Source organism: Mauremys reevesii, linkage group 5 (genome assembly GCF_016161935.1).
Source record: "Mauremys reevesii isolate NIE-2019 linkage group 5, ASM1616193v1, whole genome shotgun sequence".
NCBI classification, from domain to species: Eukaryota; Metazoa; Chordata; order Testudines; family Geoemydidae; genus Mauremys; species Mauremys reevesii.
The window spans coordinates 86,498,292-86,523,194 of record NC_052627.1 but is presented as its reverse complement, the minus strand read 5'-3'; the positions used below and the strand labels follow the sequence as shown (position 1 = coordinate 86,523,194).

The window sequence follows — 24,903 nt, the reverse complement described above, 5'->3', positions numbered from 1 at the left end:
CTTTTCATGTTCTCTGTATGTATAAATATCTTCTGTTTGTGTGTTCCATTCTATGCATCCAAAGAAGTGAGCTGTAGCCCACGAAAGCTTATGCTGAAATAAATTTCTTAGTCTCTAAGGTGCCACAAGTACTCCTGTTCCTTTTACAGATTGAAGTGTCACTAGAGGAGGTTTTGGAATTAATTGATAAAACTTAACATTAACAAGTCACCGGCACCAGATGGCATTCACCCAAGAGTTCTGAAAGAACTCAAATGTGAAGTTGCGGAACTATTAACTATAGTTTGTAACCTGTCCTTTAAATTGGCTTCTGTATCCAATGACTGGAAGATAGCTAATGTAACGCCAGTATGTAAAAAGGGCTCTAGAGGTGATCCCGGCAATTACAGATCGGTAAGTCTAAAGTCAGTACCAGGCAAATTAGCTGAAACAATAGTAAAGAATAAAATTGTCAGACAACTAGAAGAACATAAATTGTTGGGCAAAAGTCAACATGGTTTCTGTAAAGGGAAATTGTGTCTGACTAATCTATTAGAGTTCTTTGAAGGGATCAACAAACATGTGGACAAGGGGGATCCAGTGGACATAGTATACTTAGATTTCCAGAAAGCCTTTGACAACGTCTCTCACCAAAGGCTCTTATGTAAATTAAGTTGTCATGGGATAAAAGGGAAGGTCCTTTCATGGATTGAGAACTGGTTAAAAGACAGGGAACAAAGGGTAGGAATAAATGGTAAATTCTCATAATGGAGAGGGGTAACTAGTGGTGTTCCCCAAGGGTCAGTCCTAGGACCAATCCTATTCAACTTATTCATAAATGATCTGGACAAAGGGGTAAAAAGTGAGGTGGCAAAGTTTGCAGATAATACTAAACTGCTCAATATAGTTAAGACCAAAGCAGACTGTGACAAACTTAAAGATCTCACAATACTAAGTGATTGGGCAACAAAATGGCAAATTAAATTTAATGTGGATAAATGTAAAGTAATGCAAACTGGAAAAAATAACCCCATCTATACATACAATATGAATGGAGGCAAATTTAGCTACAACGAGTAAGGAAAAAGATCTTGGAGTTATCGTGGATAGTTCTCTGAAGACATCCATGCAGTGTGTAGAGGCAGTCAACAAAGCAAACAGGATGTTCGGAATCATTAAAAAGGTTATAGAGAATAAGACGGAGAATATATTATTGCCCTTATATAAATCGATGGTACGCCCACATCTTGAATACTGCATACAGATGTGGTCTTCTCATCTCAAAAAAGATATACTGGCACTAGAAAAGGTTCAGAGAAGGGCAACTAAAATGATTAAGGGTTTGGAACGGGTCCCATATGAGGAAAGATTAAAGAGGCTAGGACTTTTCAGCTTGGAAAAGAGGACACTAAGGGGGGGATATGATAGAGGTATATACAATCATGAGTGATGTGGAGAAAGTAGATAAGGAAAAGTTATTTACTTATTCCTATAATACAAGAACTAGGGGCCACCAAATGAAATTAACGGGCAGCAGGTTTAACACAAATAAAAGGAAGTTCTTCTTCACACAGCACACAGTCAACTTGTGGAACTCCTTGCCTGAGGAGGCTGTGAAGGCTAGGACTATAACAGTGTTTAAAAGAGAACTGGATAAATTCATGGAGGTTAAGTCCATTAATGGCTATTAGCCAGGATGGGTAAGGAATGGTGTCCCTAGCCTCTGTTTGTCAGAGGGTGGAGATGGATGGCAGGAGAGAGAGCACTTGATCATTACGTGTTAGCTTCACTCCCTCTGGGGCACCTGGCATTTGCCACTGTCGGTAGACAGGATACTGGGCTAGATGGACCTTTGGTCTGACCCAGTACGGCCGTTCTTATGTTCTTCTGTTTTCCAGATTGCTCACTTTTAAGATTTTTCTTGCAAACCTCAGCAATTGCTAGCAAATTATTTCCCCACATTTCTATATTTTCCTAAAAGCATTGGCATTTTATTGCTATATTTTAGCAATCATCATGTTTTGATGCATTTTGATAGTGATGTTTGGACCATTATGGCTTTTAAGCTATGTCCAGGCCTCTATATTATAGAGTCTATAACAAACCTTCTTTTGTAGTTTTGAATTTAGGTGGAAAAAATGAATTCCAGGCAGAGATTTACACACTTGCCCAGCATAATTATAGAAAATTAAACTAGAAGGTGTTAGCTAGGGAGCAAATGTTTTGAAAAAAGGTTGGTTTATTATTTATTGTGTATGGAAAAAATGTGATTGCAACCTACGTCAGCTGCTCCAATAACAAACAGGATTTAAAAACAAAACCAAAACAAAAAATTGTCTAGAAAATAGTTCATGCTTTGGCCAATACTCTACCTAGAGAGTAGGGGTTGCATTTTTTAAAGGTGCCTCAAAACCTGCTTGCACAGGCTTTTGCATCTATGGGTCTGATTCTTGTGATGGCTTTAGTGGGACTACTGAGCTACATTAATAAAATAAAAGAACCTGATCTGGTCTAATTTATAAGTCTCTCAAACTCAGATTTCTGCATTCAAACAGTATTTGCATCTGAACAATTTGGTGGAGCGGGAATGGAGTAAGAAATCTTCTCCTTCCCTTGCAGAGCCTCCATAAGAGCCCCCGCAGCAGCAGCAACCTTCCCCCGGCTACCCAGAGCAGTGCTCCTTCCCCTCCAACCCAGCTAAGATTTAGTCAGGGTTATATATTACAAGTCATGCTAGGTTGTCTGTCTTACTGTATTATTTATTCTTTTTTTGTTTTGTTTTGGCTAATGATCTGATTAATGGATAATAATTTCAGACTCAATTTCACTGTATTGTGTAGGTCCAGCAGAACAAATAAAATAAAGGCTGCAGCTATCCACCCTTAGGCATAACTAAAAAAAGTTTTCATCTGTTCTTTCATCCATCATCATTCACCATCACTCCTGGGATATAACAAATAAGGCTGCTGCTTCTCACATTGATTTTTTTATTTTCTAATGGCAAAATTCTTCTTTCACTCATATTCCAAAGCCAAATAAATGCCCTAGTGCATCCAATTTCACTCCTAGCAGGCTAACAGCTAACAGTCTTCAAAAGTGGTTTCAAAACTCCAGGACTTTTCTCTGGGCTCAGGTTAATCTGCTGCATTACAGATTTCACTATTACCCTGAGCACCATCACCATCAACCATTCTGGTATCACAATCATAAATGAGAATTTGTGCGCTAGCGAGACTTTTGTAGTCCTTGCAAGGCATATTTGTAACCTACTGGCATGCTGCTCCAGCAAATGTCTGCTGCAGAGATAGGGAATAATAGGGCCCGTTAGGTCTGTATTCCAAATTTTGTGACATAAAGCAATATAAAGCTCAACAACCAAAATCCTTTCACTATACTAGCAGGACTTACAGGATCAAACAAACAGATTTCCCTGTAGGGTGACCAAAAGAGAGAGAGAGAGAGAGAGAGAGAGAGAGAGAAAAGACCGAGGTATTATCAATGATATTCAGTGCTAATAGTCAAGAAGTTTGTGAATTCCTGAGCTTTCTGAAGTTAATTTAAAACCCTAACGTCTAAAGGCTGAACTTCATCAACCTCAAAATCAGAAAATGAAGTTCTACTTTGATGTGTATTTTTTTTCAGAACGACATGGGAAGCACTGCAGCCAGCTGTCTGCACCAGCACTTCTATTTCTTGAGGCAGAAAATGTCTCTTCATTTTCCTTGGCTCCTAAGAATTTCCCTAGATATTACGATAACACCAGATGTTAAATGCAGCAGCAGTTCTCACATCAGCAGAAAAAGGAGAAGCCAGATTTGCACAAAAATCCAGGGTTTTAAATATGAAATCCCTCAGAGTGTCTCTTTCATGACAGAGTTCTAAGAGAGCATCTCAGAATTCCCCTTCCATTTAAATACTTATTTGTGGAGATCAAACAAATAATGCCAGCTATAGAGGTTTATTTCGGTTGTTCCTTTAACGTGGGGGAGGTGTGTACCTCAGTTTTACAACAAAGCCTGGAACAAGAGCTTAACCTCTTCTAGATTACCTTAAATGATCTGTCAAAAAGGCACAGTAGTATCATGCAGATTACATGCTTTTACAGTCACATAAGACAGAAATGGCCAAGCATGTCACTGATATTGGAACAGTGCCCTCCGTCGATGCCTATACATTGTTGCATTTAAATTAAGGGGGGGGCAATTGTGATATAGTTATCTGACTAATATCACCACGATCACCTGTCACTCTTTGGCTAAAAGCCAATATGCAAGGGTGCAGTGGCATAAAGGATATGTGTACATGTGCATTCCTAGTAAAATATGCATTGTTCACTTATTTTCATAGAGTTTCTCTCTTACCTCACTTTTCTTGTCTTTTAAAACAAAAATTCCATGTGAATCATTTACTCCTCTTCCTGTGACAAAAAAAAACAAAAACAAAGCTGCTAGGGTTCACGTTAAAGAACCACATGATTATTTAGGAGGGAGCCCCTCCTAATAAAAGAGTTTCCATAAATATAGAGTTTCTCTTGTTTTCCTTTACATTTACATGTCAGTAAGTTTATGTGCATGACTATTGCATGACTATTTGTTCATGCTGCTGCTGCATCTACTTTCTAAGTCCTTTATAATTTTAGTATGTGTCGAGTTGGAAGAGTCTATTTGTCTAATACATTTGTCTGAGCTCTCTGTAATGCAATTTATTTTTCTATTGACTTTACTTGTTCTTTCAGGCTGTTATATTTAAGATGGATGAGGCATTTATTTTCAGTGAAGAAGCTATTTAAAAGTACACTGAGTTGTATAGATGAATTAATTACTACAATTAAATCCTTGTATGTATTTTGGAATGATTTGTTGACTTTCCATCCTAAGCACATTGTCTTTAAATCAAAGAGTACAGAAGTGCAGACAGTCAATTACTTGCTATACCTACTTCTACCCAATAATCCACTTCCTCCAGACAACTTAACCAACTGATTACAGACAAAGGTACTCTGCCAATATCTGGTAGCCAAATAGAATATCCAGGCAAGCTGGCATTGAAATGAGAGGCTTATTTTAAGTTCAATGCATATTGTTTGAGAGATGAGAAAAGAGCTTGTTATTCCCAGAACATTTGGAAGCCCCCAATTTATGCCCACTAGACTGCTAGCCACTTTTTATTAGTAGAGAACATGGCTTCTGCCTGCATTCTATCATTGACTCAATTGATTCAGCCTACTGGATAGAGTACTGAACGGACTCAGGAAATCTGGCTTCTATTCCTAGCTCAGCACTGGCCTGCTGGGTGATCTTGGGCAAGTCACTGCTCCTCTCTGTGCCTCAGTTTACCCACCTGTAAAATGTAAATACTGATACCGACATCCTTTGAGATCTACTGCTGAAAAGCACCATATTAGCGCTAGGTATTTTTATTACCTGTATGCCCCATATAAAGTATACGGAATATCACAGGAATTGATTCTCTCTCTCAAAATGGTATCAAATTGTGTGTCTGCTATAAATAAATACTGGTTAGATGCATATTTTTGCAATGTTAACCACAGTACAGTTTTATTGCTGAAATATTCATGTTTGCTTAGAAATCACTATAGCTATTAATTCAAAGATATCAGAATATATGGTGGTGTCACGTTTAACCAGGTATCCATACCATATTAATCACTGAGATATTTTAGCACATTATAAGTTCTGAAAGAACTTGCTATGAAGCTAACAATGTGGCATCATTAATAATTCTTATAAGAAGTTAATTTGGCTGCTTACATTTGTTTTCTTATAAAAATACCTTGGTGTAAAACAGCCCTATTATTATAGATTGCGCAAGTCACCTGTGAGTAACAGATGCAAATACATCTCCAGTTAAATGTATTATAGACAAAGAACTGCTGAAAAAGGAGCTAAACTTATGTCCTTGGAATGTGAAGTTCCAGTAAAATGCTAGGTAGACTGTGTGAAGTCATGAATATTCACCCATCTGGTCCCAGGACAACTCTAGAATGTTAGGAAAGAAAACAGGTGAAGAGAAGAAAAGAGAAGACAAATTTAAAAAAAGGAAAGGGAGAAATTGACAAAGAGGGGATTAGAGTCTGGGGAAAGTAACAGAGGCTGACTGCAGGTTTAGCCTCCCAGTAGTACCTGTAACACTGTCAACATACCCCTCTCAATCAATCATATTTAATATGTTCCATCTGCTCATAGAGTAGGATGTAGACCAAGCTGTTCATCTGTTCATAATGTGTGTATCAACAGCTTGAGGCTTATGAGAAATGAACCTAACTGTAGGGTAGGCAATTAGTGTCTTCAGATCTATTTCCCCCCTAATATGAGCTTTTTGATTTTCCAGTATCCTTTTCTTGACTCTGTACTGAACCAGTATGCTACTGTAGCATCTAGAAACCTATTTCTCACATTCTTTCAATGCACACATTTAGATGTAAGCAGGACTGGTTTATGTTCTTTTAACTAGGGTGGTAATATTTACTGGCTTTAAATCACATATCCAGAAATGGATTCTGTAGTGACCGAATAATTTATTGGAGACATGTTGCAGTTACACAGATGTAAACTGAGAGTAACGCCACTGACCAGTGTAACTGAGATAATGATTTCTTTCAGTTCACTGTCCCCAAGAGTAGAAGTCCTGAGAATTACGGAACCTGGTCCTCCCATATGTCAGAATAATACAACACTACAAAATATCTGGGTCCATCAATATTCCAGAGACAATCAAATATTTCCTGTTAATAGACTAGAAAATCTGATCTCACAGTGTTCATGACTCCTGTTAAAGGAAATAATAAAGGCTGGTAATATTTTAACCAAGCACTACCATGTATGTTCTGAGTTAATAAGAGAGCTGGTAAAAAGAAAAACATGCTAAACTGATCATTTGCAGATAGAGAGGCTCTAGAAACTGAAAGAAAGACATTGGGTCTGCTTGTGATTTATACTGCACTGGCACGGTGCAGTTCTTCCAAAGTCCTAGAATTGTCCTCTGTGAATAGGACATAAATGAGTTAATTATTTATCTAAGACTATTTATTTCATTTCATGAGGATTGTCTTCACATACTAACAATATTCAATATTCCTCTAAAGCTGATACAAATTTGCAGTCCAAGACGACCGATTCGCATCTCTCCTGCACACTGCTTTAACCTGGGTGCAATTCCTTTGCCTTTAGTGGAGTTACTCTGGATGTACACCACTGTGAGATCACAATCAGATTGAAAATATTAGTCTTAGCATACCTGTTCTGATGACTTTATACCCACCATAGAACTCCACAGCAGACTGGAGTCAGCAAGTGATAGGATGGGGGAGGGATTGGTAAGCCTTTATTTATTATTACTTTCCCCAAAAATGTACTTGTTTCAGGGTTTCAGATATATCTGGGTCCCTATTGGCCAACTCCAGTCTGCAATAGGTTACTGTGAGGTGTGGTATTATCAGAGCAGGGCATGTTGGATATTGCAATGAGTTGGAACCTATAGGGAGATCAAACATGTGAGCCTGCAAACCAAAAAAAGAGCTCTACTTTTTGAGCTAATTATGATCATGCTTCTGCAAGGTGCTGAATATGTAATGATTGCACTTATGCTTTGGGTAACACTGCCCTCAAAACCAGTGGCTGTTTATAATATAATATATCCAGTCTTCAATAACTGCTGATAGATGCTCCTGGGCAAAGTTCTTGCAATATCATAATGCAGAGCTTTGTGGCTGCTAAAGTAAATTGTTCTGAATAATAGATGATTTTATATATAGTTTCTGCATGCTGGTCTTAAAAGGCAAGTGAATTGTCACTATTTTGTATTCCATCAGGGGAAGGTTATTCAGTAGATTCAAGACTTTTTTTTTTTTGAATCACAATATAGCAGACCTGCATCTGACCTCTTCAAAAACAGTTTGCAAAGTGTGGACACTTGCTCTCTGTGTGCAAATCAATTATTCCTAAATTCATGGATTTAAAGAGTTGCAGCTCCTATTACTGTCTATACAAAATTTAAATTCAAACTCAACCTAAAAGGTACAGCAGATGGCAGTCTATCTCCAAAATATGCCTATGTAGGATGTTATCCTCTTGTTAAGGGAAAGTAAATACTGGCTACTGACAGCATACAGAAGATATAGAGATAAGCAAGCAACACTTTAAACTTTCTCTTTTCATGGATGATGTTCTGCTGTATGTTGCTGATACTTAGATCCCCTGTGACTGTTCTTTTAAAGATGGACTCCTTAATAATTTCTGGATATGAATATAAAAAACAGAGAGGTCAGTTTTAAATAAATGTTAGAAAGCACTGTTAGTTGTTTTTTCATCTAAAAGGTGTTCTGATGTTATCATATTAGAAGAAAGGCTGTCTTTTCAGTTCTGAGGAAGGAAATAACCTGAATTATGCCTGAAAAATGCCAACATTCTAAGATTTAAAGTGGTCTTCCCAAAATGTTTATGGCTGATGAAGATCAGATTCTATTCCAAAGATGACCACTGCACTGGATATCAATTATCCCCTTAGCAAATTACTTTTGCCATTCTAAAATTGCCTGTTTAACGAAATTAAAAGTTTCTTATCAATTTCTCTGGAGAAACAATGTGTATAGAATTTACCTTGATAAAATGCTTCTAACACACAAGGAGTTGTAATCTTCCCAGATACACAAAAGCTACTACTAACACCTTTGATCTAAGGGGAGGAGCACTATTTATCACTCACCAGAATGGCTAAAAATTAAAGAAACTTCAGCATCTTCATGGTAGTGTTCAGTGTTTCTTTCCTTAATGACTCTAGCAAGGGACATTCACAAACAGCTAAAAATAGTCCTACAAATCCTAGATACATTCCCTAAGGGAGATAATCTAAACTAAATGTACCTCTATCGTAACTCATTACTGAAAGTCAATAGCAAACCCTTCTTCCCTTGTCTCAAAATGGAAAGGCAATGGTATAGAGAAGTTGAGTTATCTCATTGGCTGAAATCTACTCCTATTCACAGGGCCCATGCACTTAAACTCTCAAAATAGTGCTTAGGTAGTACGTGGTGGGTGCTTTGCCCAGGAATTAATTTCATCCTTTGACTATAAAAATAGCTGAGATATAGATTTCAGTAATTGATCTCAATTCTTTAATGTATGTCTAAATAAGCAAAATTAGAAACCACTTCCAAATCCAGATGTTGTTGTGTGAAGTTGCAAAGATTCTGTTGCTTTTTGTTCCTCTCCAGTTTGGTCGGTATGGAGGAGTAACAGCTTGGGGGCATTATAGTCTTGATTTCTTGTTAAGTAGAAGGCAGCTCTGAGGTGGCCCCAGGACAGTGAAAGTGAAGAATCAGAGGGTCTCTTTTAAAAGAATAGTGACTTAGCTTTTTATCTTGTAGAAGAGGGTGATTTTGCCAAAGGCTGCAAGTCTTCCTGTCATTGTGGTTTTGTTGAGCCTTTGTACCTATACTTCTGCTTCTGAATTGATAACTTGGGTGAATCCTTACTAAACTCTAGGCCAGACTATGTTAAGTGTGTTTGCTAACAAAGATTCATATTTCAAGTGTTTTTCTCTTTTGCTGTAGCTTTTGGGTGAAGTCTTGCCTTCCCCACGTATAAGTGCTTATTTGTACTTGTTTAAAAAGGTGTTTTTACAGATGATTTTAGCTTATCCTGCATTTGAGCTTGATAGGTTAATTGTAACATCTGCGTCCTAACTATCTTAATTAGCCCTATGTAACATGTCTCAAGTTCTTAATGCAACAAAATGAAGTGATATATCAGAGGCAAAGGATGAACAATCATTGAATTATTTCCTGTCCTGATGAGGTGTCAGTTTCCATCCTAACTGTAATGTTTGCATGCTAAAAAGATGACTATAATGACTTAAAAAAAATACAGAAACCATTTAAGACCAATCCTTAGCAAAATACACATGCAGATTTAAAATTACTAAATACATTTTAATGCAAAATAATTGGAAATTATTTGATTTTTCAGAATTCTATGGTTTTTTTTGGTTATAGTTGATGACAGAACTGATATTTAAAGAGTAGAGGGAATGCAGTTCCCTGAACGGAACCTTGCTCTCAGATACTGGCAGGCATAAAAAGTTCACTGCATCTTTAAAATGTCTATCATTTAACATTTTTGCATGTGTTAGGTTAATAATTTGGGGATCCCATGAATTCTCAGCATTAAAGTTCACCTTTAAAACTCAAAATTTTCAAAATACTTCAGAGCTATTACCCCCATCAGGGAATTCAAGGTGCCACTAGAGTTATTAGAGAGAGACTGAATATTCTGTACCTGTAAATTTAGCAAACATTCAACTTTTCTGTAATACAGATTTTATTCCCTTAAAAGCATACCTTCATAAACTATGACTCCCTCTGTAGTTCATGGCAAGTCACCCAATTGCTCCAACTCAGTTTTCCCATTTGTAAAATACTTATCAAATTAACTGATGGGAGTTGCATATATGTTTGAAGAAGATTTTAGAGAGGCTCACCTCATAAAAGACAGTATTATTAATATAGGAATTTGGAGATGTGCCCAGGAAGTAGGGGCTGGGAACACTGCATGATTGTGTGCACAGCAGTTCATGAAAGCTGCTCTCCAGTTTCATTTATTAATTTATTACTCATTCACTGTTTTGATATTTAATGAACCCCAAGATCAATACAGGTGTGTTCAGAGGATTAACTAGTTAATATCGGTAAAGTACTTTGAAGAAGAAAAGCTCTATGCAGTGATCACTCTTTAAAAGTTAACACAGGTATCAGTTACTGTTATTTTCATTTCTAATTATAGAAAAATTACAGTAACTCAGACACCTTTGCAATAAATGTTGACTTTTAAAATAATGACCACTGTTGGGGAGCAATTGAATACCAAGGCTGTAAACTAAAATAAAAAGCACTAAAGGAAAAATTACTGGCAAGGCTTTTAATAATTTACAAGCCTGATGCTAGAACTTTTACTTAAAGTCCTCTGAAGAATTTGGAGAAAATAAGAAATGTTGACATTAAAGGTCATTGTGTTTTCCATAACTTTCCCATTAAGATAAAAAAGTAAAGGTTAACGATTAATTTGGGGTTGTATACAGGCTACACACATACTAAATTATTATATTAAAATATAAAGATAAAGAATTGTTGAATGGTAAAAATAAGGGTTTGGTTAATTTAATGTAATTGTTTATAATTATGAATAATGGATGAGTTTAAATAGGTAATACTTGTGCCAGGCTTTGGCCCAGAAGTGAGCATTGTTTAAATAATGCTCACAGCTGACAGGACACAGATGATGTTTTGTTATTTTGTTGGAAGATTTAGATCAGAGGAAGCTAGTTAATATAATAAAATACACAAAATGTAATGCTGAAAGGCTCTATACTCAGAAAAACAGGAGTGAGGTGACATGAAAACATGATGACAAAAATAGTGTAAACAGCAACATTTATCTAAATTGAAGCTTCTGCGTGCATCCTGTACAGGTTGCCTGACCCAGCAAAAAGTTAGCCAGGGGAGTCAGAGTACAGCCACTGCTGAACAGACTGGAGGTGAAAGACTGCCACTCTGCTGACTAATCAATGAGCCTTTGGCTTCCCCTCATTTAATGGTAGGAACAGCAAAACAGGGCACAACCAGTGGTAACTACTAAAAAAAAAAAAGGTTAATATGCCTCTGTATGCAGTCCAAAAGGTCAGGGGAGGGTCCAGAGGTCCAGACACACTAGTCGGTGCCACAGCATTGAGGCCACATGGTTGTTGGCAATTGAAACCTGTCCCTGAAAGGAGAGCCCAGGAAGAAGCCAATGCCATTTCTGCAAGCAGCCCTTTACTTTCTCCTCAGTCCCTTCCTAGTTCCTTAACATTTATTGTTTAGATCTGAAAAAGATCCCACCAATACCTTAATCCCAGAGGTACCCCACATAAATTGTTGGGGCAGCAAAGGGGGACCTCTACATTACCAAGAGCTTAGTAAGACCAAATTGGTCTTAGCCCAGTTAGTGCAAGCAGAAGACACTTGTTCATACAATTTTAAACAAGTGCTGAGTGTCTGCAAGTCACCATCCGATGTGATAAAAACTGAGATAGCATCAGCATAGGAAAGGATCCAGCACCCCAGCATAGAAAGACCACTCAGATGGCATCTAAGGAGTGCAGAAATGCCTCCAAACTCAGAGGATAAAACTTCCCAGATAGAGGACACCCATGATGAATGTCTCTGCAAACAGGGAAGCAATGGCTAAGACCCCCATTAATCTTTAAGACACTAAAAACGTTCTGGTAAAATAAAGAAATATATGAAGAGAACACTGGCCCAATTCCAAAAGCTTCTAATGTTTATAAAAATATAACTATGGTTAACTCTATCAAATGCCTTCTACTGGTCCACTGAAATAAGCCCCACATCCAGATTACAACAGTAAAAACACCACAAGTTAAAACAAATTATGAAAAATACAGCTGTTAGAAATACAATCTGTTTGATCAGGGTGTATCAATGAATCCAAATAGTCCTTCAGGCAGTTAGCTAAGGACCTGGATAAAATCTTATAATGAGAAGAGAGGAGAAATAGATCTCCAGTTCCATAAGTCACAAAGGACCTCTGTTTTTGTGCAGTAGGTTAATCACTGGCCTGTGGCAACTGAGGGGCAGCTTTTTCTCCTTGATACACTCCACCTCCACTAAAAAAAAAAAGCCAGGACCAATAAAATGCCAGAAATGCTTATAGAATTCAGATGGAAGCTGGTCAATACCCAGGGCTTTGCCTGCAGAGAGTTGCTGGACTGCAACAGACAGCTCCTGCAACAACAGCAGGGTATCCAGACACCACTGTGCCCTTGTTGCCAAGAAAGATAATGGCATATTGGGCTGCATTAGTCGGAGCATTGCCAGCAGATCAAGGGAAGTGATTATTCCTCTCTATTCGGCACTGGTGAGGCCTCATCTGGAGTATTGCATCCAGTTTTGGGTCCCCTACTACAGAAAGGATGTGGACGAATTGTAGAGAGTCCTGCAGAGGGCAACGAAAATGATTAGGGGACTGGGGCACATGACTTATGAGGAGAGGCTGAGGGAACTGGGCTTATTTTAGTCTGCAGAAGAGAAAAGTGAGGGGGGGGGAGCTTTGATAGCAGCCTTCAACTACCTGAAGGGGGGTTCCAAAGAGGATGAAGCTAGGCTGCTCTCAGTGGTGGCAGATGACAGAATAAAGAGCAATTGTCTCAAGTTGCAGTGGGGGAGGTCTAGGTTGGATATTAGGAAACACTATTTCACTAGGAGGGTGGTGAAGCACTGGAATGGGTTACCTAGGGAGGTGGTGGAATCTCCATCCTTAGAGGTTTTTAAGGCCCAGCTTAACAAAGCCCTGGCTGGGATGATTTAGTTGGGCTGGTCCTTCTTTCAGCAGGGGATTCAACTAGATGACCTCCTGAGGTCTCTTCCAAACCTAATCTTCTATGATTTTATGATTCACTGTTCGTCACCATTCAGATGTGGTAACCCTTGGTACAGATCCTCCACTGCTAGCACATCAAAGGCTTCCGGTGAATACAGAGTACTGTGAAAGAAAACAGCTGCTTTCTGGGTCACAGCAGGGTCAGCTGTTAGATGACCATCCGGCAGTAGGAAGTAAAATAATAATAATAAATAAATAAATATATCTGACAATGGTCCATAGTTTTTTTCCTCAACTCGAATCAGGGCCGCCCAGAGGATTCCGGGGGCCCGGGGTCTTCGGCAGTGGGGGGCCCTTCCGTTCCGGGACCCGCCACCGAAGTGCCCTGAAGACCCGCGGCGGGCCCCCCGCCGCTGAATTACCGCCGGAGCAGAACCCGCCGCCGAAGCGCAGCCCGGTCTTCGGCGGTAATTCGGCGGCAGGGGGCCCCCGCCGCGGGTCTTCGGGGCACTTCGGCAGCGGGTCCCGGAACAGAAAGGCCCCCCGCCGCCGAATTACCGCCGAAGACCGAGCTGAACTCGGCGGCGGGTCCCGCTCTGTCTTCGGCGGTAATTCGCCGGCGGGGGGTCCTTCCGCCCGGGAGCAGAAGGACCCCCCGCCGGCGAAGACCGGGAGCAGAAGCAGCTCCTGCGCCCGGCCCCGCAAGAGTTTTCCGGGCCCCCCAGAGCGAGTGAGGGACCCCGCTCCAGGGCCCCCGAAAAACTCTCGTGGGGGCCCCTGTGGGGCTCGGGGCCTGGGGCAAATTGCCCCTCTTGCCCCCCGCTCTGGGCGGCCCTGACTCGAATAAGAATCTTGTGGGAGCATCAGCTTCCTGCAGCTGAGTAAAATGGGCTTAAACCATGGCTCCTTGTCCCTTCTCTCCCAACAAGCACCTCAGGAGCCAGTACTTCTTACTTAAGGTTTGGTGAATCTGCACCAGATTTTCCACATCAAAGTTCCCATGAAGGTCCAAGGTGTCTCATTTCTGGGCACTCATGGCCTGATATAAGGACTAGGTGGCAGCCTGAGTACACTGCTGGCAGAACAGGTGGATATGGACCTTTCCGAAACCCACCATTGTCTCAGGGACTCATATAGGGATTCATGCTGCCACCACTGCTCCCAAAACACAACAAACATCTCAGTGAAATTAAAGCCCTGTAATAACTTGGAATCAAAGCAACCAATGGGAATCACAGGCAGGAAGAGGGAGAGACACACTGACAGAGACATAGGCCATTTCTATACGTATAGCGCTGCAGGGACGCAGTTGTAACAATAGAGCTGTGCCACTGGAGCATGTCTGGTGAAGACCTGCTATGCCGATGGGAGAGAGCTTTGCCATCAGCATAAAAAAACAACCTCTGCAAGTGGCATAAGCTATGTCGGCAGGAGAAGCTCTTCCGCCGACAGAGCGCTGTGCACATGAATGCTTATATCAATGTAACTTATGTCGCTCAGTGTAACTTATGCCCCTGAGCGACATAAGTTTTGCCGACATAGGCTATGGTGACATAGCCATAATGATGATCAGACAAGTGAGCGGAAGACATGGAGGACCAAACAAACATTCACAATGGCCTTCCTGGTATAAAGGCAATCCGATTTAGCCCCTGAGATGAGGTTGGGAGTAGCCTTCAGTCAAGAGTACTCCCTATGAGTGGGGTGAGAGAACCTCCAAACATTTACTAGCACCAAACAAGAATCATTTCATACATTCAGAGGTAGCAAACACTGTATAATCCACTCAATCTATGTGGTGTTTTAAAACCAGGTTCAAGGGCTATTCAGGGTTATTTAAAACCACGGGAACCCGGTGCTGGAATGACATAACGTCCCTCACATTTGGGTTTTTGCAGCCTAATGGAACCATCCTAACTGCAGAAACTACCTTTCCATAACAGGAGAGATCAGGCACTAGCATCTAGTTGTGAAGGAAAGGGGCTTGGGGCGGGGGTGGAGGGAGGGCATTAGAAAAACTACTTTAGTACCAGGAGTAAACAAGGGGAAAACTAGAACAAAAAGACTCCTTGACCCAGAATTCCTCTTATAGCAAAAAGATTCACAAACTGCTCCTGGGCTGCAAAAATTACTATACATGTCTCATTTGAGAGGCAGATTTTATACACAGCCAAAAACCTAACCTACACTCAGCAACACATCCTACACAGTACAGGAGACAGCAGGCACACATCAAATCCCATGCTTGTCGGTCAAAATGCTGAAGCCATCAGAAGTGGACCCTATTAAGAACCCCCCCATCTGACCCTAAGAAAAGGGAGAAAGCAACAACACCCCTAAAAACAAACAGCAAATAAACAAAAACAGATACAGACCAACAGAAAGTGCACACAGCACATACCAAACACAGCCTCTCAAAAGTTCCCACAATCCCTAGAGAAAAAAAGAGAAAGACAGAGACACTCATCTACCTATCAGGTTATTAGAAGAGCTTAACAATATAATAATTAGGTTATTTTGCCTTTCAATCTGAGTGACTACAAATATTGGTTTTTATCCCTACAAATTACAGTTTACAAAGTTTCAATTCCTAGAGTGAATTACTGAAATTCAGACATTTTGCTTGGTTTTCTTACATAGCCAGCAGTGTAAATCAGACTTTAAAAGGAGACTAGAAGGTAAGGTATAATCTTTTGGTTATACCTTTATATTTATTATCTGCACAGGATATTTTGGTCATGTAATTGAAGTATCTCATGTCATTATGCTGCTAGATTTTCCCTTCCATTTATTGCAGATTTTAAAAATTTTCTTCCTCCTGATATTGTGCCATGTTGAAAATCACTAATTATATTGGATACTTTATGCAGTTAAAGACCCACATGTATCAGTGAAGAGTTAAATGTTGAAATGTATGTATGCCTTGTGGGTCAGAATTAAGTTTTATGATCAGATGCCTGAGATACTTGGATACAAGATAGGGATGAACTAAAGTTAGAGATCTACATGCTCCCAAACTTTGGATTGCTGGAAATTCAGATCCAGGTGGAAATTTTGTGGCAGGTGTCCCTTTCTTCTTTACTGAATTTGATTACAGTTTGGACTTTTTGGGTGCTTCCTTATTTGGATTTCTCAATCTTTTTGAATTGCCTTCATCTTGCTTTAGCAGATTTGCCAAAAAGGAATCCTACTGGCCAGCTTTTCTGGGGGTATGTGAACAAAATGCGTTTGCATATTAGACTCTGAGGAAACTATACCTGAACAGAGCAAATCAGAACCTCTCTTGTTTATCCCTAAGTAATCAAAGTACTTTGCATCAAATTACACAGTAAAGGGGTTCAACCGAAGCAGAAAAATTGCATGAATTCCAGAAGGGAAAATTGGTGGTTTCACATATAGCCCATTAAATATGAAATATTGTTGAAATTTCTTCTACTTTCACTAACTAAAAATCAAAACTATGATACAACTAATATTGGTTAATGGAAACCCATTCATTAAAACTGTCTTTAGAACAAGATGATCTAGACAGATTCTGAAGTCAATGGAAGAACTCTAGTTATAAAATACTACTCCATGTAAGTAAGAGGGCAGAGTCTGCCTTGGTAATGATTAGATTCAATGGAGAAGTGTTGTACCATGCAATGAAGTATGCCATTCAGGCAGCAAAAAATAAATAAATAAAAATAAAAAAATTATAAATTCTAAGTATACAGACAATTATGTATTCCATTATCATTTTTTAATAAAACTGAACACTTGGAGGGGGAAAAGAACGAAAAACAGCAAATGGATTTTTTTGTTCTTTTCTACAACACTGGCTCAATCATCAAGCTTCATTAATAAATTACTACGTGCATGTGTTTTGTCTGTGCTTTGCAGTAGGAGTATATTCAGCTGTCCCAGGGTATTCTACCTAATTAAGAACATGTTTTAAGAGCATGTTTTTATATTAGAAAACAGCACAATACATCTGTGATTTAGCCCCACACCAGTCAGAGGGATTATTTACCTTTTCACAGTGACCTTTTTTATCTGCCAAGTTACAGCTGTATGGTTATAATAATCCCCAACGGAATTTCCCTCTCCGAGAGCTGTTATCCATGGTAGAGTACAACTGACATAGTTAATAAAACCTACAGAAAATGGCTGAATAAAAGAAGACTCTCCTATGCACCTGGTTAGATTGGGATATGACTTTGCCATTAATAAAATCTACACTAGATCGTTAGCAACTTCTCATGTTCAGAATCAATGTTATCTGACCACCTTAGCTCCCTCTCCCCCACTCTCTCTGAATTCAGTTTTTGGTGATGGGAATTAGGACACTCAAGAAAGCAAATTACAGGCATCTGCCCAGCCCTGCTTACCAGATAATTTCCCTCATCATATATTTTCCTCTATAGCTGTTTGCCTGTGGGAAGATTAGCCACACAATGTCATGTTTGGAAAGTGTGGTTCTCCTGTGATAAAGGCACTTTGTTTTTTATGAGACTTTCATTTAATTGTTGAGAAAATAAAAACACAATTTCTGGACAATGTTGATGCAAACTAATGGTAAAAAATTGACTAAAACATTTTGTTCCAACACTAATTTACCAACGAAGTCAGATTGGTGTTTGGATAAGCACCTTAATGACCTCAACAGAAAAAACTGCACTACAGGCTATGTCGGCAAAACTTATGGTGCTCAGGGGTGTGAATATTCCATCCCCCCTGAACGACTTAAGTTGCACCAATATAAGTGCTTGTGTGCACAGCACTATGTTGGTGAGAGATCTTTTGCTGCTTGTGGAGACATAACTTCTGCTTTTTTGCGGAAGTGATTTTTTATGCTGACAGGAGAGTGCTCTACCATCGGCATAGAGCATCTTCACCAGATGCACTGCAGTGACACAGCTGTACCCATTGCAGTGCTGTACAGATAAATGTGGCCTAAGATTGTAAGTTTCGGGGTATCAGATTTTTGATGATTGTTCTTTTCTATAACTTTGTAGAGTACTCAGCATAATGGGGCCCCACTCCAGATTGTCTCCCTTGGCCATTATTGTAACATAAGCATTATGATTTAAGGCCTGGTCTACACTAAGAACTTAAATAGGTATAGCTAAGTCTCTTAGGGGTGTGAAAATTCCACATCTCTGAGAGACGTAGCTATACTGATGTAGCTACACTGACCCAGTGTAGACAAGGTCAACAGAAGAATTCTTTTATTGATCTAGTTACTGCCTCTGAGGAGGTGGATTACCTATGCCAATGTTGACCGAGGGACTGTCTATAGTGAAGCTGTGCCACTGTAACATTTTAAATGTAGACATACCCTCAGTGCGAAACTCAATCATTGACATGAACCAAGTCTAAAGAGTTACTCACTCAAAAAGCAACACAGGTGGAACTCTGTCTTCATACCCCATAGCATCTACCCCAGCCTACAGAATATCAAGGAGAAGTGTGAAGAAGGCCCAAAGTTGCTGTAGAGAATATAATATGGACGCTCCCCAATTTACGCAAGTGTTCTGTTCCAGAACGCCTTGTGTAACTTGAATTTTGTTTAAGTCGGGAACATATACCCGACCATTACGCAAAAAACTTTCTAGCTTATGGAACTTATCGAACTATTTCCATAAGTGTGGATTTACGTAACCTGGAGAGCTCTGTACCTGAATAACAGCACAAAGACAAGCTATTGCTGAACCTCTTTGCTGCTTAAGAGGACACAGCAGATCTGATAATCCTAACAGTATAGGATATAAAAATCCATGCAAAACAAGACTCCAAATAAGATGGTATCAATATATAGTGTCAAGGAACACTATTACCTTACACAAATCAGACTCTGTGTATGAGGTCTAAAAATATAAAGTCATAAGCTTAAACTTTTATCTTCCTCAAGGGCATTGGGAAAGAGATACACAGTCAAAATGACACTGTTTTAACACCATATTATTAACACATTTCATACTTTATGCTATTGGTGATTTTCTATTAGAGACTCAACTATGTAACTTTGCCTATCACTTTAGTCTGATCCAGAAATCAGATAGAAGTGTTTACTTGTTTGAATGACAAAACTGGGAGGACAGATGTTCAGAGCTAACCTAAGGAAAGATGAGTAAATGCAAAGCAGGACTGATCTTAATCCTCAATGGCAGCCTTGGAGGCTAGCAGGGATTGTAAAGAACATTAAGCAGAAAGCTTTTGACAGGCCATCTTATTGATCTAGTCTTACCAGACATGCGAGAAGTTCACCAAACCACATGATTAATGTTAGGGTGAAAATAGTCTTTTCAAGCATTCTGCCATAAAGTGATTGCATTTTGTAGAACTATGGTAATGGGACCTCATGGGGACAAAATTTTCTACATCAATGATGACTGATAAAAATAAGTTTCCTGGAGTTTAGTAGGAGATGCACAGCAATCATAGCTGGCAAAGCCCAGTAGCTGTTGACTTTAAAGTGCGATCACAATTACTGTGTCTCATTGTGACTTGTTGTTGTGTGGAATTTAGAGAGCCTCTACTGTGGCATCAGCCATGAGTTTGCTAAATGTCACCACAAGAAGGGGCTGACTCAAGCCACAGCTACAGTAAGTAACTATCATAAGTAGCATGGTGGCTTGCTCCCTAAAATGCAAGATCTGGATTTTTATTTAAGTTGAGTGAAGAACAGATGTGGTACAGAGAGTCTCATTTGCAGAACAGCATAACATAAGAAATCTTTATTTTGTAAAATTATTAATAATCTCCAGTTTGGGAAGAACTGTTGATATCAGTGGAACTTTTGGGATTCATTTGTTTTTAAGAAAATAGCTTGAAAAGAAAACACATGCTACTAGAGAGAAAGACTCCAGCACTAGCAAACACAACAAATTAGCAACTATAAAATAAGTACACAGTCCACTTATTCTGTAGACATCCTAGCAAGAGTTCAGACAAACCAATTCACGCTATTTTTCTCAGTTCATAAAAAGTCTTTGGGCCAGGAACTATGTCCACCTTTATGTTTGCCTTGCACAAGGGGGCTTTAAACAGAGCTTTAAGAAGTAATTTATTTGTCTTGTCTGATCTGTTAACTAGCATGTGAAATTAGAACTATTATAATAAAATATAGATTTGTGACTATTTACTGGTTAAGTAGATAAAGAATTCTTGAATAAGTGGATGGGAACACTTCATACTAGAAATGCTAGAGGACTGCAAGTTGGAATCAAAATGTCAGTCACCATTTACTGCATGAAGACTTTTTATTAAAAAATTAAGATACTGGTGGAGGTGATGGGGCTGCATGATATCTACTGCCATTTCCTGGAGAGGGGAGAAGTGTAGGACTGGTTCAGAACCCCAACTCTATTCCCTTTCATTTTCTTCTGTTTGAATCAAATCAGAAGCTGTTAGGGCCATTGAAGCCCATAAAGGATTTTTGATTTTGGCTCTAAGTTGCATTTCCCCAGACACTGGCTCCTAATTAACTGTCCTAATGACAAGCCAGAAGTTATTGAAAGCAGCCAAAAAGAGGGGAGGTACTTATAACTCAGTGGCACCACAAAAAGAAATGTGAAAGAAGAAAATGATATATTACTGAAAACCAACAAACACCAGAGCAAGCCTTGTTTGGGACTATTGATATGAATAAAGTTAAGAGCTGTGCAAATGTTTGCCAGATTGAGACCTACAATAGACAAATACAAGGTGATTAACAGGACAGTGAAATAAAAGGAGAATATAGTGATATTGCTGGAAAGACAACAAGGTACAGCAGAAAGGACACCTGGAAGAAATAGGTTTCAAAGGGGAATGAAGTGGAACGCTGGGGGAACAGGAGGTGAATATCCCAAGAATAGGGGGCAGCATGAATGAAGGGGCAAAGCAAAAAATATGGGAAGAGAGAGAGGGAAGCAGAGAGATAGGATACAGTAACCAGGATGAAAAGTGACCAAGCCATGGGCAAGAATTTTAGAAGCCTAGACCACAAGAAAATTGATTTGGGTGGTATCAGACAGGAAGACACTTCAGGAATTTAGATAAGGTGGCTCAAAGTGTGGGCCTGGGAACTGAAGACTGTAGAATTGTCAATGGTAAGAGAGAACAGAGATAGTAGAGAGGAATTAGGAGGAAAGACGTTCATATTTGGAATGAGTTCAGAGTTGGTGGCAGTGCAGCCAAAAGGAGATGTACGACTAGGGTGACCAGATGTCCTGATTTTATAGGGACAGTCCTGATATTTGGGGCTTTTTCTTTATATAGGCTCCTATTACCTCCCCCACCCCGTCTCGATTTTTCACACTTGCTGTCTGGTTACCCTATGTATGACAGGACAGAGTGGGAGAGGCTGAGTAGGAGGAGAACTAGGAGAGTACAGAGTTGCAGGAGTCAAGAGCGGAGGAGAATGAGTGAGTACCTGTGTCAGAGAGAGCAGACAGATCAAGAAGAATGTTGAGTGAAAAGTACAATATCGCTAGGCTCACCTAGGAGGAGCTCAGTGGGCCAGGTGTCAGTGAAGAGGAAAAGAGGAAGTCTAAGCTTATAGGAGCAGACAACATACAAGGATTTTGAGAGGAAGGAGGACTTGAATGAAGGATTTTCCAAGATAGGGAATCTTGCATTTTATTTAGAATGTATTTTTAGCTAGTGGGAAAAGGAATCAGAGAAGAGAGTGACAGAGCAGTTAAAGATATGGAAGGAGGGGTCAGAAAAAGCTATGGGGCCAGGAATTGGGAGAAGATCAGGTTGAGGGGACAGGCTGAGTTTTGATATTCTGCTCAAGGATTAAATTATGTAGAAAATCCATCTAATCAGACATTAAAGCTCAAAGGCAGATTAAATTATAACATTTTATTTGAATACTTAACATATGTATTGTAAATTAGGGTTTAATATAGCTGTAAAATCTAATTTCAAAAGCCTTCTGCATTACGTCAGAATAGAGAGCTTTACACAGATAGTGGAATGTTTCTCAATTTTTATTTACTAAAATACTTAAAGCACATCAACAACTGGTGCTAAATTGTTCATTTAAGGTTCATGGAAAGATGCCTGGATGTGCGGTAATTTAACACATTTTAGCTGGATGCCAACAGAGATCTGGCATAATGCACTAAACTGGATGATGCAGGTTTTCTGATATTTAATTTAATTTATTTATCCATATTTATAACACCGATCATCCTGCTCCACTACTCTCCAAAGATACATATTATATATATAGTCTCTATGCTGCTGAAGAACAGTACCCACAGACACTTCCAGATCCTACACTACAGAGCTTTATTCATCATTTAGGAAGCAGTAGGGCCTAATGGATAGAGCACTGCATTAGGACTCAGGAGACCTAGATTTTATTCCTGACTTGACCACTGGCCTGCTAGCTGACTTCACTTTCCTGTGCCTCACCCATCCCGGCCGCCCCCCATATCTGTAAAATGGGGATAATGATACTTACCTCCTTTTGTAATGCTCTTTGAGATATACTCATTAATATCTTATAAGAGCTAGGCAGTATTATTCTTAGCAGCAGGAATTTGTTAGCGTTGATCCTAGAAGGTCACGGGCTGTGGTTTCTTCATTCCTTTAAAGTAACACTGCATAGAACACTACATAGCTGCCCGCCTAGAAAAGTGCCTTATATCACTTCAGGTTGTTTCAAGAGAGTTAAAATGTTGGGTTGATTTAACTTAATTTTGCTCATAGGCAAATGGTCTCAAATTTTAATGTGACTTTTTGTTAAAGGACTAATCAAAGAGACTCTGTAGCAGTGGCCCAACTCTCATCTCTGGGTATATAGCCACAGCCAGGGTTTCCCATCTCATTGGCTGCGTAGTTTAGACCTACAGAAAACAAAACAAAACACAAAAAACTCCACTTTTTCAGGAGCAACAAAAGTCCAAATGAAAATCCCAGCTTTCAGAGTCTATTTTCCTGAGATATAGACCTTTCCTTGGGGTCTGTCATTCTTCACTCCGCTCTAGGATGTAAAAAGTAGATCACCAATGCCAGGTTCTCTCAGTCAAAGGGCAGTTTGAACCTTTCCTCTTCTGCAAACTCTAACCACCAAGTCGCATCACCTCACTTCACTTCCCTCAAATCTGCTTCTTTTGCTCCACCACAGCCTATGCCCTTGAGAGAGAGACTGACAAAAAGTACATGAAAAGAAAGAAAAATACTCAAAAAGAACCAGTGAGAAATGCCACACAGTGATGCTGCTCTGACCTGGTCTCCTTTTGTGTTCCACAAACTGCCATTCCTGTTGCTTTGCCAGTGATGCCAGGCTACATCACCCTTCCTATCCTTCTGTCATAGGTGTCCCCATACCAAATTCTGTGCCGTTCCTTATGCATGTGATGCCCTCCCTGTGTATTCAGTGCAGCAACTAATACTCTATAGTCCCTCATAGATGCTTGTGAAAACAAATAATGGTGCCTTTACAGTTTCAGTTGATATATATGTCTGCTAAGAATATTTTCAAAATAATAACATTCCATCCTGAACTATTAAGCTCCAACCTGGAAATCAATACGGACAGCCTTTAGAGGAAGAATTTAGACTGTATATAAAATACTATTAATCTATTCCATACAGAAGCTTTTTGGTAGTTTATAAGTTGTACCTAATAAACTGTTAATTTATTGCATTGATCTAGGTGATCTATATGCACCTGCAGTAAGTCAGCTTCCAAAGTGTCCCCTTTGCACTTTTTGTTAGATAAAAGAGAAGGATGCTTCTGTTATATATCATACATACATAGCTATTTTAAAACTTTAGTTTCTTGGGCAGCGTTGCCCCCTTTATGCAAGTCACCAGCTGCAGAGGACTTGGCATGAGCAGCTGATTCACTGGGACAAGCCAAACAGTAGTCCCACATAAAGTAGTCCTACCTTCCCTAACAGGCAGCAGTCTCTCAAGCCATTCCCCGCCACAGCTCAGCCTCTCTCACTAACTGATAGCTGGAGATTCTGCTCTCTTTCACAGTCAGCCCATAATTGAGCTGTGCTCTCCCCTTTTAACTCCTTTCTCCTAACCTGACACTTATGGCAGGTGTAGCAGGGTGGTGCTGATTGAGCTCACAACAGCTCATTAACCATTTCCTGGCCAATGTAGGGTTTGTATACCCCAATGCAGGATTACCTTAGCCCTGGAAGCTCATGCTTAGCTGCTTATCTACAATGAAACCTAAATCCTCTCAGAGTCACTCCTCTCCAGAATACAATCCCCCCATCCTGTAGGTATAGCCTAGCACTGTATGTTCCTAAGTACCTTGCATTTGGTTGTACTTTGCTGAATTTAAATGTTGTGGGGTCAGATTTCAAGCAGTCTCCCACAACCTCTAAACTGAGGCATGCCGATTTGATTTGAAAGGCTTACCTATTAGCATTTGCAAACTACATGTTTGTACCTGAAAACTGGGTAGTTGCACAATTACCTGATTTCCATGTGCAAATGCTTTTGCTGAATGCTTAATTTTTCAACCACAATTTTAGAGGCTATCCTTGAAATTAGTCCTTTTGGTAAGTTTAAACCTCAGAAAACATAAATG

General features: G+C 39.6%; 1 long non-coding RNA gene across 1 annotated transcript in view; it reads right to left on the bottom strand.

Moving 5' to 3' along the window:
• The window catches only part of LOC120406727, a 52,212-nt gene extending 27,878 nt beyond the window's left edge, over positions 1 to 24,334 (bottom strand). Inside the window, exon 1 of the long non-coding RNA XR_005599531.1 lies at positions 24,245 to 24,334. This is a non-coding gene — a long non-coding RNA (uncharacterized LOC120406727). The remainder of the gene's footprint in view (positions 1 to 24,244) is intronic.
• Positions 24,335 to 24,903: the final 569 nt, after the last annotated feature.